At 34.0% G+C, this 15,574-nt stretch overlaps 1 non-coding gene across 1 annotated transcript; it reads left to right on the top strand.

Annotated features, from left to right (window-relative positions):
• The first annotated feature begins 717 nt into the window (after nucleotides 1-717).
• On the top strand, nucleotides 718-824 carry LOC112799250 (small nucleolar RNA R71). Its single transcript, XR_003200825.1, has one exon. It is a non-coding gene; the product is annotated as a small nucleolar RNA R71 (small nucleolar RNA).
• Nucleotides 825-15,574: the final 14,750 nt, after the last annotated feature.

The following is a 15,574-nucleotide window of genomic DNA, read 5'->3' as shown; positions in this document are numbered from 1 at the left end:
TCCGCCTGACTGAGATTTACAAGATGACCATAGCTTGCTTCATACCAACAATCTCCGTGGGATCGACCCTTACTCACGTAACGTATTACTTGGACGACCCAGTGCACTTGCTGGTTAGTTGTGCGAAGTTGTGATAAAGTGTGATTCACGTTTGAGAGCACCAAGTTTATTGGCGCCATTGTTGATGCTCACAATTTCGTGCACCAGTCTCTTCACCCAAAATTTGGGTGACTTCTCCATCTCTGATTGTAGGTCTTGGAGTATGGATCATTATTGAGATTTCTAGGAGCATTCCCCATGTAATTGACCTGTTTAGTAGAAGATTGAGCATAATTATAATTCTCATTTGGCATAAAATTACCTGTCATGTCATAAGGAACCTCTTGAGGTGTATTCTGGGTGTTGACAGCTGAAACTTGCATTCCACTCAACCGTTGAGTAATTAGATTTATTTGTTGAGACAAAAGCTTATTCTGAGAAAGAAGAGCATCAATAGCTACCACTTCCAAAATGCCTCTCTTTTGAGTGGTCTTAGAGTTCACAGGGTTCCTGTTAAATGCGTATAAAAATTGATTGTTAGCAACCAACTCAATGAGCTCAGTAGTCTCCTCTGGTGTCTTCTTCATGTGCAATGAACCACCTGCTGAATGATCTACACTCATCTTGGATACTTCATCTAAGCCCTCATAAAAGACATTCAGCTGAGTCCACTTAGAGAACATATCCAGAGGGCATTGCCTAGTCAGTAGCTTGAATCTCTCCCAAGCTTCATAAAGGTTCTCACCATCTTTCTGTCTAAAATTCTGAACCTCCACCCTCAACTTAGTCAGCTTTTGGGGTGAGAAAAATCCATTCAGAAATCCAGTGACTACCTTGTCCCAAGTATCCAAACTTTCCTTGGGTTGAGAATCTAACCACAGCTTTGCCCTATCCGTCATAGAAAATGGGAATAGCATGAGTTTGTACACCTCAAGATTCACTCTATTGGTCTTTATTGTATCATAAATCTGCAGAAAATCAGAGATAAATTGATTTGGGCCTTCATGAGGAAGTCCATGATACTGGCAACTTTGTTACACAAGAGTGACAAGTTGAGGCTTCAGTTCAAAATTATTTGCAACTATAGGAGGCACCACAATGCTTTTTCTATAAAGATTTGCATTGGGAGCAGTGTAAAAGCCAAGCACTCTTCTAGGTTGCTCATTCCCATCTGGATTTGTCACATTGGCATTAACAGCATTATTATGATCCATGTTGGATTCTGCAGCCTTGTAAAGTCTTGCTTGTTGCAAACGTCGCCTAAAAGTTCTTTCAGGTTTAGGATCAAAGTCTAAAAGAGGTTCCTTGTCCCTATTCCTGCTCAAAAACAGACAAAAGACAAGAAAAGATGGGATTCTCTAGAGTGTAGAGAATTCCCAGTGAGGTATCCTGTGTAAAGAAATAAAATAAAAATACTAAATAAACAAAACAGTAAAAATTCGAAAATGATGACTGAAACTAAAGAGAAAAATTTAAAAATTAATAGGTAATGTAAACAGGAAAATTAAAATAAAATCAACTAGGTAACACCAAACTTAATTTCAGAAATTAAGGAAAAATACTAGTGCAAATTTTCGAAAATAATAAAGCAATAATTAAAAAAATTAAAACTAAACACCTAATCTAAGCAATCAAACAACTAATAGTTGTTAATCACAGTCAATCCCTGGCAATGGCGCCAAAAACTTGATGCAGAATTTAAAGTCCACAAACTAAGCGGCAAGTGCACCTAGTCATACCAAGTAGTACCTCAAGTGAATGAGGGTCGATCCCACGAGGATTGATGGACTAAGCAACAATGGTTTAGCGATTTACTTAGTTAGGCAAACAGAAAATGGTGTTTTGAGTTCAATTGCATCAAACAGTAAATTCAGAATATCAGAAAGCAAGCAGTAAACAAGTTGTGAAATATATATGGAGAAAACAGTTAAGGCTTCAGAGTTATCTATTTTCCGGATTGACTCTTCTTACAAACTATTTTAATCAAGCAAGATTTAATTCATGGAAAACTATATGTGACTAAACCCTAATTCCTTAGACCTTTTTAGTCTCCTCTAACTCTCATCAACCGCCAATTCCTTGGTCACTTAATTCCAATTAGAGAGTGAAGTGCAATTCTAGTTATATGCCACAAAAACCCTAATTACCCAAATATAAGAAGATTATATGTCACGTATCCCATTAAGTCCAGATAATTAGAAGTTTAAGAGAAATTATTTTCAAAGTACTGTTCAAGTAAAGAGCTTTTCCAGTTGTACAAGAACTCAATTAGAACAATGGTCATACTTCCGTTCCACCCAAATTCATAAGATAAAGAACGAAAACCATTCTTGAATATAAATCAGTACATGAATTAAATAGAAAAATAATAGTATCAATCCATACAAAAGACAGAGCTCATAACCTTAACAGTGGAGGTTTAGTTGCTCATGGTTCAAAGAAAAAACTAGGATTCTGAAAAACTGTAAATTGCGGAATGAGGCAGAAGAGAGGAGAATAGCCCGAAAAGCTAATTCTTTTCCTTTTTATATCTAATCCAAATTAATATAAATTATATTTTCCAAAAATTGAATAATATCTTTTCCTATTTATAAAAGAAAGAAAGTTAAATCAAAATTTATTAATTGCGTCTCGTGCAGCCTTTGGACGTATTCGGGACCACTTGTTTCATTAAGGTCCACGCTGAACTTGAGAATTTCCAAGTTCAGCGTGGAAGAGGCAGTAGCTTCTTCATTGGTTTTCCATTGAGTCCACACTGAACATGGATTAACCCAAGTTCAGCGTGGGGTGATATGCGCATTCCCCTTTGGAGTTTCTTCAAGCTGGCTCTGAACTTGGAGATCTTCAAGTTCAGCGTGGAGGAGGCCGAATCAAATTTCAAAAAAGGGTATACTATTATATATCGTTGAAAAACTCTAGAAGTTAGCTTTTCAATGCCACTAAAAGCACGTCAATTAAACCTTTATAGCTCATGTTATTTCTGCTTGAGTGCAAGGAGGTCGGGGTTAATAGCATTATTCGCTTTCTTCCTTTTCTACTACAAAACTCCGTCAAATCCATCCGAATGCTACCTGAAATAAACAGAAATTACACACAACTCAAAGTAGCACTCATAGTGGCTAAAATATATTAAATCTTGATTAAACTTAGCAATTCAAGTACAAATTTACTAGGAAAAGACAGAGAAGATGCTCACGCATCACATTGTAAATCTCTGCAAGCTTTAAAATTGTCTTTTGATTTGCTGCTATCGTTTAAGATAGTGAAGACCACATTGTCACATACATTTTTTCTATATGCATCACATCGAGGTTATGACGCAACATCTGATCCTCCCAGTACGGGAGGTCAAAGAAAACACTCTTCTTTTTCCAATGCGAGTCATCTTCATCCGCATCCTGACATTGCATCTTTTTTTGGATGCCACAATTGAACTCTTCCCAAATGAAACGTGCACATTAGACTGTTGCCTCAATACATCTGTTCTGGATAACTTCTTTGGTGGATCTCTACCTTCGACCTTCCCATCAAATCTATTTCGGTCTAGTCTGTATTTGTGTCTCTGATTCAAAAAGTGACGATGGCCCATGAAACACCATTTTTGACTGTCTATCAGCCGATGTGGCTTAGCGTCCAAGTTACACGTAGAACAGGCTAACCCACTGTGCGTATTCCAGCCAGATAGGTTTCCCAATCCTGGAAAGTCGTTGATAGTCCACATCAGTGCCGCACATATCTTGAAAGTGTTTCCCTCTTTGGCATCATACGTTTCAATGCCATCCCATAATTGCTTCAACTCATCTATCAAAGGCTGCAAGTAAACATCTATGTCGTTACCTAGCATTTTTGGCCCAGGAATAAGCGTGGATAGAATGAAAGATGTTTGTTTCATGCAAAGCCAGGATGAAAGATTATATGGAATAAGAATCACAGGCCAGATAGAATACTTTGTTCTCATATTCCCAAAGAGATTAAATCCATCACTCGCCAAGGCTAGACGAACATTGCGCGGATCTGTAAAAAATTAGTATACTTTGCATCAAACTTTTTTCATGCTTCAGCGTCCCTTGGATGCCTAAGAAAACCATTGTTATTACACGCCTGTTTATGCCATAACATATCACTTGATGTCTTGCTGCACATGAATAACCGTTGCTGTTGGGTATGAGAGGAAAGTAACGAAGAGTCTTGGCTGCGATAGATTTTTCATTTCTCTTCATAGGTACGTTGAGCCTAACAATAGAGCCCTTTTTAGTCTTTTGCTTCCATCTTGAACACCCATATTTCTTGCACCTAGTCAAGTTCTCATCATCACCTCGGTACAGCATACAATCATTTGGACAAGCATCTATCTTGGTGTATTCAATACCCAACTTTCTTATTGTCTTCCTAGCTTCATACACTGTCTTTTGAAGTTTTGGTTGTTCGAATGTGTCCCACAGTAAATCAAGAATCATGGACATTGCCTTGTCACTCACACCGCACATACACTTGATATGATAAAGCTTCACTAAAAATGATAACTCCTGCTCTCCATCTGACAGTAGATCGTTAAAATCCCACGCCGCGCGACTTGGACCTTCATATAAGTATGGTAACACGTCTTCATCATCTTTTACATGTTCGATTGTTGTGATGTCCCACTCATATGTTGCATCGTGAAATTGAATGCCTCGTTGACCATTTGTTGCATTTGATTCACTTGGGATATCAGATTTTCATCTACTCGTCCCAATCCAAATCTCTCTTCAACCGGCTTCTCACCATGACGCAGCCAAATAGTATATCCAGGGGAAATAGTCATAATAATAGATGATCATATGCATCTTCTCTTGTTTGCATAAGTTGAAACTCGCATTTAAGACATGGACACTTTATCATGCCATCGGAGGATGCATTCACAAACACAAAGTCTAAAAAATTGTTCAATCCTTGCCTATATTTCACACAATTTCGTGACTTTAAAATCTAGATTTTATCGATATCTAGTATAGTATCAAAATATATCAAACTAATTAATAGTGGCATAAGAAAAGTGAAAAAACAAACTTGTAAAAATTTTCCTCCATAAGAATTATCACGATTTAGTTTTAGCTAGCAACTTAGGTTTAGCGAATTACAGTTGATATGAAATTTACTGAGGTTTGCTCAATATAAAAAATATCTTTCCTTCACTTACTACTATTTTTATAAGAGAAATTGTGACGAATAATACTTAAATAAAATACAACCACATATAGTCTTATTAGTACTTTTTATAGTTTTGGCATTGTTATTATTTAAAATTTTTGTCAATATACTTTAAAGTGAAGAATGTGTAACAAATGTCTTTATTAAATATTTTATTACTTCTACCTATTTTAACTAAATTATTGTTTAGGTGTCATGTAACTTGGTCGAACTTGTTTTCATTTTATGTTAACTAATATTAAAAAAATTAAATATTAGAATCCAATAATGATTCTATTGTTATTTTAAAAGAAATTATAAATTTAAATCAATAAATTATATTTTATTGTCAACCACTTTTTAATTTAAAATAAAAGATTTCCTACGGTTCTAATTTAGATTTCTCAATTATTAGTTGATTATCAGACATTATATATTTTTTTATTTTATACCATTTTTAAATATACTTTAACATATGATAAATAACATAAAAAAGTGATTCATTTCCATCATTATATATAACGTGTATTTTAAATAAGTTACTAGTTAAAGATTTAATTTTACTATAAAATTAAAAAATATAAAGAATTTAAACTAATAAAAATATAACAAAATTCTTGCCCACAAAACAAAAAATATAACCACTAATAGAAAAAATAGTTACAGAAGATTGAAACCCCAAACGCGTTGCCTTTCGTGAATTTCATTTTAACTTTAGACCTTTTAATCATCGTCATGATATCTATTTTGTTTGAAATGATTTCTAAATATGCGGGTTGACAAAAAAAAAGATAAAATGAGTATAATTGCTTTTTTAACCTTTGTTTTGTTATTTTTTTGCAATTTCCTCCGTTTGAATAATCATTAAAATTCAGCGTTTAAAAATTATTGTTTTTATTTATATTTTCAAATTAGAAATCTAAATTTAACTGTTGAAATTAAATTAAAAAAATAAATTGGTTTAAGTTATCTAACATGTAAAAGAAAAGGGAGAGTACTACATGTACTCCGTAGAAAAATAACCGATGACAATATGAGTAAAAGTTATATGTAAACAAAGAACAGTGTGAAAAAAATCGAAAAATTGACTGATAATTACATTTTGACCAAATTTTAAGATGATAGTTATAGTTATCATTGTTTAGTAATTGGAATAAGATGAAAAAGTGAAAATTGGACACCAAACTCTCTTATTCCCTTTATATATTGTTATAGAATTGGTTTAAGAAAAAAATTGAACAAAGTCAATATTTAATGGATTTTTATAATTTGCAAAAATTATTATACCATAATTAATTGTAGTTGGTTTTATACTAAATAAAAAGATAAACTTAACCATAAGAAACCACTTCAATGCATCAAAAAATTTTTTACACATGTAATAAGACATAATTTATTCTTTAGAAAAAGTGTGAATTATTGTTGCAGATATTTTTTTATTTAGATATATTTTTAAAAAATAAAAGTAAATAGTTCATCAGAAATAATATTTTTTTTAAATTAAATTTACACATAATTTCATTTCTCTTCAAATTATTATCATACCATTTTAATCATAGTTATGAAAGCCGAATCGGACCGGCCAGTTCAACTGAGTTAACCAGAAATCGATCACTAGAACGGTTCGATTCGTCTCAAGAACTGTATAACAAAAAATCGATAAAAAAATCGGTCAAACCTGTGGTCAACCAGTGAACCAGCAGAACCGGTTGGTTTCTTTAGGTCTTCCAGTTTGATAAATCTCCCAAAACGGCGCCGTTTTTATTTTTATAAAAAAAATCCCCTAAACCTATTGGACTACCCGAAAGCTCCCCACTCCTCCCAGTCCCCCACTCATCTCCTCTCCTCTCTGAAAATTAAAAGGACAAACAAAAAACTCTAGCCCCCTATCCCTGTACCACAGCCACCGCCTACCGCAACCACCGCAGCCCCCATAGCCCTGCAGCACCGCGTCATTGTCATCACCGAGCGCTCCCTCTCTCTCTGTGTTCATCGGCGTCGTCTGGTCATCGGTAGCAGGGTTGAAGATTCCTCACCGTCGCTGTTGTCGAGCTCTCTCTTCTCCTCGCCGTCACCGTTGAGTTCTATCTTCTCCTCGCCGTTGCCGTCGAGCTCTCTCTTTGTCACTGTCAAGCTCACTCGCGGTCTCTCTGTCCCTTCCTCAAGTTAGCTTAAACAATGCTTCTTGAGTTTGTTTTTTCTTATTTTGTTGATCTGTTGTTAATAATACTGAATTACTGAGTGAGTTACTGGGGTAGTTCACTGATATTAAGTTTCTGAGATTTTGTTAATTTTTTATTATTCTGAATTGCTAAGATTGCCATAATAATATTGTTGATTTTTTTTCTGATGTCTCTCTGTCCCTTCCTCTGGTCAGCATTCAGCATTAAGCACTATTTGTTGAATCTGATTTTGACTTTTTTCTTGTTTTGTTCTGTTGATTTGTTGTTAAAAATACTGTTTGAGTTGTTGGGTTAGGTTACTTATTCTGAATGGTTGAGATTTTGTTAATTTTGTTAATTTTTATATGCTATTGTGAACATGTTTTTTAGTTGTATATTTTTTTCGGTTAAAAATTTAATTTATCAAGGGGCGTTTATTATGATTTAGTACATACATGAGACACAGAAAAACAATGTTACTTACCTGGTTGAAGATCCATATAACTGGCTATTAGTGTGAAAATTAAGGCCTTTAAAAAACTGAAACACAGAAAAACAAATTCATCGTGTGAAATCAAAACAATTTAATTTTAAACAGTTCAAAGTAGCATATAAATAAATCTTTAGAGAGAAACACAAAAAGAGGAGAACCAGATAGGTGAGTGATGCTTCAAAAATAATTTGTGCTGAACTTGTGTAAACTGATTTTATTGCTTATCAGTAAAGATTATTTAATTGAAATAGCATATTTATATACCTTTGAGAAGCACAGATTTTTATAACTGATTAGTTCAACAAACATTTGAAATTAAATCGATATTCTCCACTTTTTTGTTAACCTAACAATCTAAGTCCATATAAATTATGCAAGTGGTTCAATTTAATTTTTTAAAGAAGCAATAGTTAACTTGTTTATGTTGATTTGGAGCGACAATAAAGGAACAGGGATACATTGCATAATACAAATTTAAGGTGATTTGAAAATACAAAAAAAAAATATTTGAAATGATTAACGTTAAATCCATAGGTCAAATATTGTTGTGATCTCCTCCTAATTCTAAGCATTTTCTGTTTTCTCCATACGCCCCAACTTTTCTATAACCCTCAAACTCTCACATAAGCTACACGTCATTCTCATCAGGTGAGAGACTTCTCCCTTTCAAACCCTTACATGAGTTCAACTCTTTCTCTTCGAGAGTTTTTTCCGTTGCATGTTAAATATAAGATTGTCTTTCTATATGTTCTTAAGCTTCATGCATTTTGATACACAGTACAACTAAGGAATCAGAGATCCCTTTTACCGTGCTGCACAAAACATCCACCTCTTACAACTTGTCCACATCCATCAATAGGAAACTGAGACCAATCAAGTAAATATTGGATTTGAAATTTAATCTCCAAAGTTAAGGTATTTTTTTTTGTTCTTCTTTTCTTTATCTTATTTTATTTTTCTTTTACATATCATTCGGCAGTAAGTAATGTATAGTATCCAAATTACTCTAATTTAGCTCTATGAACCTCTCGTGTTACATTTCTAAATTGTTAAACTTTTTTTTAAGATAAAAAATTCTCTTTTTTTAATCTTTAACTTGTATTAATCACATTCACTGCTTTTTGGGTTTACTATTACTTGTTTAAGGAAAAAATAATGTTCTAGAATAACGGAAACAAGGAAAATAATTTAAAATAATTTTAATCCCCTTTTTTTACTATGATTTGCAATTAGTTTTAGTGCACTATTATTGTAAAGAGCTTCATGTTGTCAACGGGCCATATTCAATTTGGGGATCTAACATCTGGTCTCCTATTAATACGAGCTTCCATTTGCAATGAAAGGCAAGAAAATTAATTTCTGTTCATATGTGCATGTCTGCGGTTTTTTTCCTAACTAATTTACTTGATTTAGATCATTTATTTGTTTTAATTGTTTAAAGGGGATCATATTTCATACTTTGGTTTACTTGATTCTCTTCACTCGCAGAACAACTATTTTTCCATGACTTTTATGTGGTCTATTTATCTTAATCTTTGTACAATCTTTATGTTTACACAATGCACCCCTTTTTTGTGACTTGGAATTGGGAAGATCTAGCACCAATTTTTTTCAAAATACAAAATTTGGGCATCCACTTTTGTGCCTGATTTTCCTCTTGTTTGGTTATAAAAATGACTTTTCCCGTCATAGCAAGTAAATTAGCAAACAATATTTGACAGAAAAAATTAATATAAGATAAAATAACATATAAAATAAGTAAAATAACATATAAAATTCAAAAACATAAATAAGCAAAGTAAGTAAACTAAAAGCAAAGTAAGAAGGTAAACAAAATATGAAGAGGAGCTTGGGACTGTGTTACATTTGCATATTTTAAAAGCAGTTAGTGAGACAGCTAGTTCAAGGGGATGGGACAATCATATATTCATATTCATCAAATCAAGCCTTTCATTAAAAACATGTGTTAAGTAGATTTCTTATGTAATTTTCCTTCTCTTCTTTCATTATTTTAGACTAATTATTATGTTTTTTATGCGTATTTTTCTTTCTCTTCTTCTAGAATTATGATAACTGATAAGTATATTTTCCATTATTTTTTTATTTTGGTTTGGAAATTATATTGAATCTCGTGCTACAACTTTAGATTAAAAAGGGAAGCACTGCAAATTTCATGTACGTCACGTGTGCTTGGGTTAATTTGTAAACAAAAGTATTTATGTATTTTCTTTCTTGAAAATAAATGAAGGATCTATATGTCATTTTGGATCCCAAAAAACAAAAAAAAGGCCTGATTCAGGAACCCACCAGAGTTTCACTTATTCTCCCTCAACCGCGGCTGTTCTTCCCTTCCTCCTGCCGGCCGTCATGTGTTTTTCTTTCCCTATGCCGTCCCTTCATTGGTTCGTATTCTTCCCTCTTTTTCTTGTCTTTTTTTTTATACTTTTCCTTTTTCTTTTCCCCATTTCTCTGCTTTTATTTGCTTTTGTTCCCTTGCTTCTATATTTTTTTTATTTCATTGCTTCTGCTAATTTTGGCCTCTTCACTGCGAACTCTTGCTTCCATCGTCCGTTCCTTCTAATGCGTCAGTAACTTCGCTTCTGTTGCTATTAAAGATCTGTTATTTCATTGGTTTTTGCTGCTGCTATGTTGTGGCTTATGAGTTATGAAATTCTTGATTTGGTATATCAATTCTTGTTGATGTTATGTTATGAGCTTATTGATTTGGTATGGTTGTTGCTGATGCTGCGAAAATGATGTTATTATTGTGATAATGACCTTGGTTGATGGTTTTAAAATTTTTTTTGCATTCTTGATTTATTTTCTTCTCCCTTTTTTATCTACAAAAATAAGCAAAGTAAGTAGAGAGTAGTAGGGGTGTTCAAAACCGATCCAATCCGAACAAAACCGACCAACCGAACCAAAAAAACCGATAACCGAATAAACCAAAAATCGAAATAACCGAAAAATTAAATTTTTGCAGTTTTTGTCGGTTCGGTTCGGTTTTCGGTTTTGATAAAGAAAACTTGAACCAAACCAAACCGAACCGACCAACATAACTAACCCCCTAAATATCCTTACCCTCATCAAACATAACCCTAGCACTAACTAATAACACACTCAGCGTCGCACTCACACTCACCCTCACTCATCACACTCATTTAATTTCTTCTCTCTCACACTCATTCAATCTTTTCTCTCACGCTCGTTCATCATTGCCATCGCACACAACACATCCACAGAGTGGCTGAGCGATCCTCTTCCAAGTACCTTCCATCGTAGTGCCCTTCGTTGAAGCCGTGTGTCGTCTGTCCAACCCCTCCGTCTTCATCGTTGAAGTCGTGCCATCCGTCCAATCTCTTCTTCTCCATCATTGAAGCAGTTTCGTCCATCCATATCTAGTTTTTCATTCATCGCCACCGTCGTCTCACCATCCTGCATCTCCATCGTCCTCTGTAACGGAGGCTAAGCCTCATGTTTTTTTTTTGTTCTGATTATATTTTTATTTTTAAATTTTGGTTTAGTCTTTTTTATTGATTATAATTTATAATTAATACCTAATTGGGTTTTTCTTGATTCTATGGTTGAGTAGTTTTGATTTTGTTTTTTAATTCTGAACTTTTTGTTCTGTTTTGATTTAGGGGTTTAGTTTAGGGTTGATTCTGATTTATGATTTTCAATTCTATTTAAATTCTGGTTTAGTCTTCTTATTGATTCTAATTTATAATTAATACTTGGTTGGGTTGTTCTTGATTCTATGGTTGATTTGTTGATTCTGATTTTATTTTTTAATTCTGAATTTTTTGTTCTGTTTTGATTTAGGGGTTTAGTTTAGAGTTGATTTTGATTTATGATTTTCAATTCTATTTGTATATTTTGGTTCACAGGTTTAGGGTTGTTGGTTCTGATTTTTTTGGTTGAGGGTTGTTAAATTTTTATTCTCTATTCTGATTTTATTTCTTTGAAGTCAAGATACACCCAGCCACCCACAGCATTGTCTCTCTATTCTGATTTTTGCTTCTGATTTTTTTAATATTTGGTGTTGTGTTTTTACTTTTGATTGTTGTTAATTTGTTGTGTCTTTGCTTCTGATTTTTTGTTTGTTGATGATTTACTAAAATTGCTTCTAATTGTTGTTCACTATTTATTGTTCAATGTATTGTTTATGGCATAGCTTGAATAGTTTATTTTTTCGGTTCCCATTGGATACCATATATTTAGAACTTTCCATGGATGAATCATAGGCCATAGTATGAAAATAAATTATTTCCAATGGCCTTTTTCATCCTTCCTTCTAGCCTATTCCAGAGTATACTAGGTATTTTATTTTGTTTGCTTGCTTTAGAACTCTGAGCTGGTGACCATTTTCCTCTATTGATTTTAGGACTTTAAAACATGAAACCAAACATGTTATTACACATTTTTCAATATCTCGTTCGGATGATAGAGTCACGAATTGTTTTTACGTAAATAAAAAAGGAAAGACTTCTCGCGTTCAGATTTTTTCCAAATTATATAGTTTTGGAGTTCAAAACAAATTCAAGCATAGGACTTAGTAAAATAGTATGGTAAATTTTTTTTTTGAATTGATTGAAAAAACTGAACAAACCGAACCAAACCAAATCAATTTTAATTGGTTTGGTTTGGTTCGGATAGTCTCAATAAAAAAACCGAACCAGACCGAACCGCAGTTTAATTAAACAATTGGATTGGATGACTTTTCTTTAAAAAACCGAACTAAACCGCACCGCAAACACCCCTAGAGAGTAGGGAAGAGTATCAGTGCAAGATTTATTTCTTGCAGTCAAGTCCGTCTCTTCCATTCATCACCGACGTCTGCTTTGGGAACCCACCTCAATATAATAACTCATCTATCTATTTATTATAATATTATAATATACTACTATTATTTGTTTATATATTCCAATAATAAATATCCAATGTAGGATATTAGTAGCAATTTGTCAAACTTGATTCTTGGCTTTTGATAATAAATAACTTTTCACTTATTCAAGTGTTTTTACTTACCAGGTCAAGAATTAATTTGATATACATATGCTTTTATTACACATTCAAATTTATTTGTAAACCAGTATTTAATCCTATTAAATAATAAGACTTGAACTAATATTAAAACTAATTTAGGTTTTTTATGTTAAACTAATTTAACTAGACTTAATTGATTAAAAACATATATTATTTTAAAAAAAATAAATTCTAATATTCTATTTATCATGATCTATCATGTAATGTGCTTTATAGTATTCCATATAGATATTCATAACTTTTTATTCCCTAATTTTGGGGTATAGTTTGTATTATGTATATGCTTTAAGGGTATTTTTAAGTTGTGCTTGTCATTTGTCTAGTAATATTGTTTTCTGTCAAGGTTTGTAAGAATGCCTAGGAAACTACGGTACAACATTATACGAGAACCCCCGAAAGATGTCGGAACTAATGCCGAAACTGAAGAGACTACGGTAAATGTTTGTGGTTAACATTTCTTAACGTAACCTTATGTGAAAATTAGATATCCTTCAATTATATCATTGAGCCATGTTGTAAATTTTTCTCCCAGCAAAATTACTAGTTTATGAATTAAATTAAGTCTCAACATTAATTCTTTTTGTAAAGTATAATTCTAAATGCTTTCATATTGCCTTAAGGTTGGGTCCATTACTAGAGGAGTTCAGACATCACGTGAGCAACCACGTGATAGAGCTCCTCCAATTTCGTCCTCAGCTAATGGAGCTCCAGTATCTCGTATCAGTGAACCGTTTTATGCATCGCGCAACAATCATAGGCTTGCGCAGTTAAGCAGTGCTGATGACCCTCAAACTCCTACAGAACGCATAGAGACTAGGCATCACGCGTAAGTGGCTGATCATGAATTAGAGGATGAGGATTACGATCCAGAGGCGGATGAAGTTCCGTCGTTTGATGACCACATCGATGACTTGTTTGCAGCCCAAGAAGTCGAAGGTCAGGACAACAACCAGAAACGCAAAGATACAGATTTCTGGGAAGTTACTGTTATCGATAACATTTTTTCCTTCTATTTTCGTAAACAGTTATCTTTAAAGTCCTTTACTTCTATTCCCCTTTTGTGCAATAATTAGATAGTAATTTTGTTTCCCACACACTTCTTAGAGGACGGCGTGAGAAAAGTTTCTAGGCTGAGCGTGAAGGAGGCTATAGCACTTCCTTCCAATACAAAGATAGTACTCCCATTTAACAAAGAGTTGCAACCGATTGGTCAGGCAGCTAGATTATTCAGTGGTTTCTTAAGGAGTTTGGGTGTGGATTATTCCCAATTCCCCATATATGCAGAGAGTTGGAAGCATGTGAACAAAGCTAAGAAGAAACATGCATACGACATGATTAAGGTACATCTTTAAGCTTCAACAATTTAAGCAATTTTGGTATTTCATTTTTTTTGGTAAGATCTTTTGCATGGGTAAATTATATGGTTGGTAAAATTTTCAAATTTCATTTTTCACATGTTTATTTAAGCACTTCTCATTTATACGTAATTACGACTACTTGTACTGGATTTAACTGTCACACTTTATCAATTTAAATTAGCCTGTAATGGTTGTGGTATTTCTTCAAATTATCAGTCTTATGCTTGTTAGTTGGTCTTGGTTAATGACAATATCAACTAATTGCAGCGGGTCTTTCACTATGAGGACGATGTCGGAGGAAAAATAAAGCGCAAAATTATAAAGAGAATAGGAAAGAACTGGAAGGATACAAGGAACAACTTGTATCATAAGTGTTACAAAAAAATAAGGACTTATGAGAAAAATTGATGACAAGTCATCTTAGCCTAGTTTTACTAGTATGTTTCTTTATTTTCATATAGTTTTATGCACTTTCTTAAGCCATAAGTAAGCCAATAGGGTTGAAATTCATGTTATCTTTGACTCAATCAATCATGTATAAAATGATGCCTTTTCATGAGATATTGTGTTATAATTGTCATACATTTTAGAATGGAAATATTCTCATTATTTGAAGCATAGCTTTGATGATTTTGATTGATTGATGATAGGTGAAACAAGGCTTGGAAGGAGGGTGCAAGAGGCTGAAGAAGAAGTCCCTGGGAGGCAATGTTGGGGCCAACGTTTGACCTCAAACGTTGAGGCAAACATTGGCCGAAGAAAGAGTTTGGAAGCCAATGTTGGAGCCAACGTTTGACCTCAAACGTTGAGGCAAACGTTGGCGCCACAAGAAGGACAATTGACGCCCCTGGGAGGATGAAGTTTGCACCAACGTTTGACCTCAAACGTTGAGGCAAACGTTGGCGCCAAGAAGGAAGAAAAGGCTCCTGGGCAAAACCAACGTTTGAGCCAACGTTTGACCTCAAACGTTGGGTCAAACGTTGGCAACATTTTGGCAAATAAGAGCATGGAAGAGCACCCCTGATTGATGAGTTAATTGAGCCACGTTTGTGCCAACGTTTGACCTCAAACGTTAGGCCAAACGTTGGCCAAAAAGAATACATAGGGGATCCACGTTTGAGCTCACGTTTGACCTCAAACGTTGAGCCAAACGTGGATGACAGCAACGGCCTCTGCTTCATCATTCACTCAGCAACGTTTGAGTCAACGTTTGCCCTCAAACGTTGGCTCAAACGTGAAACTTGCATGGCCGGTTCACAAGTGGTTTTCTTCCCAACACTTAGAGCAATCAACGGAGGCAACTAGCA

Source organism: Arachis hypogaea, chromosome 4 (assembly GCF_003086295.3).
Source record: "Arachis hypogaea cultivar Tifrunner chromosome 4, arahy.Tifrunner.gnm2.J5K5, whole genome shotgun sequence".
Classification (NCBI taxonomy): domain Eukaryota; kingdom Viridiplantae; phylum Streptophyta; class Magnoliopsida; order Fabales; family Fabaceae; genus Arachis; species Arachis hypogaea.
The sequence above is the reverse complement of the archived record's forward strand: the minus strand, read 5'-3'. Positions and strand labels throughout refer to the sequence as shown.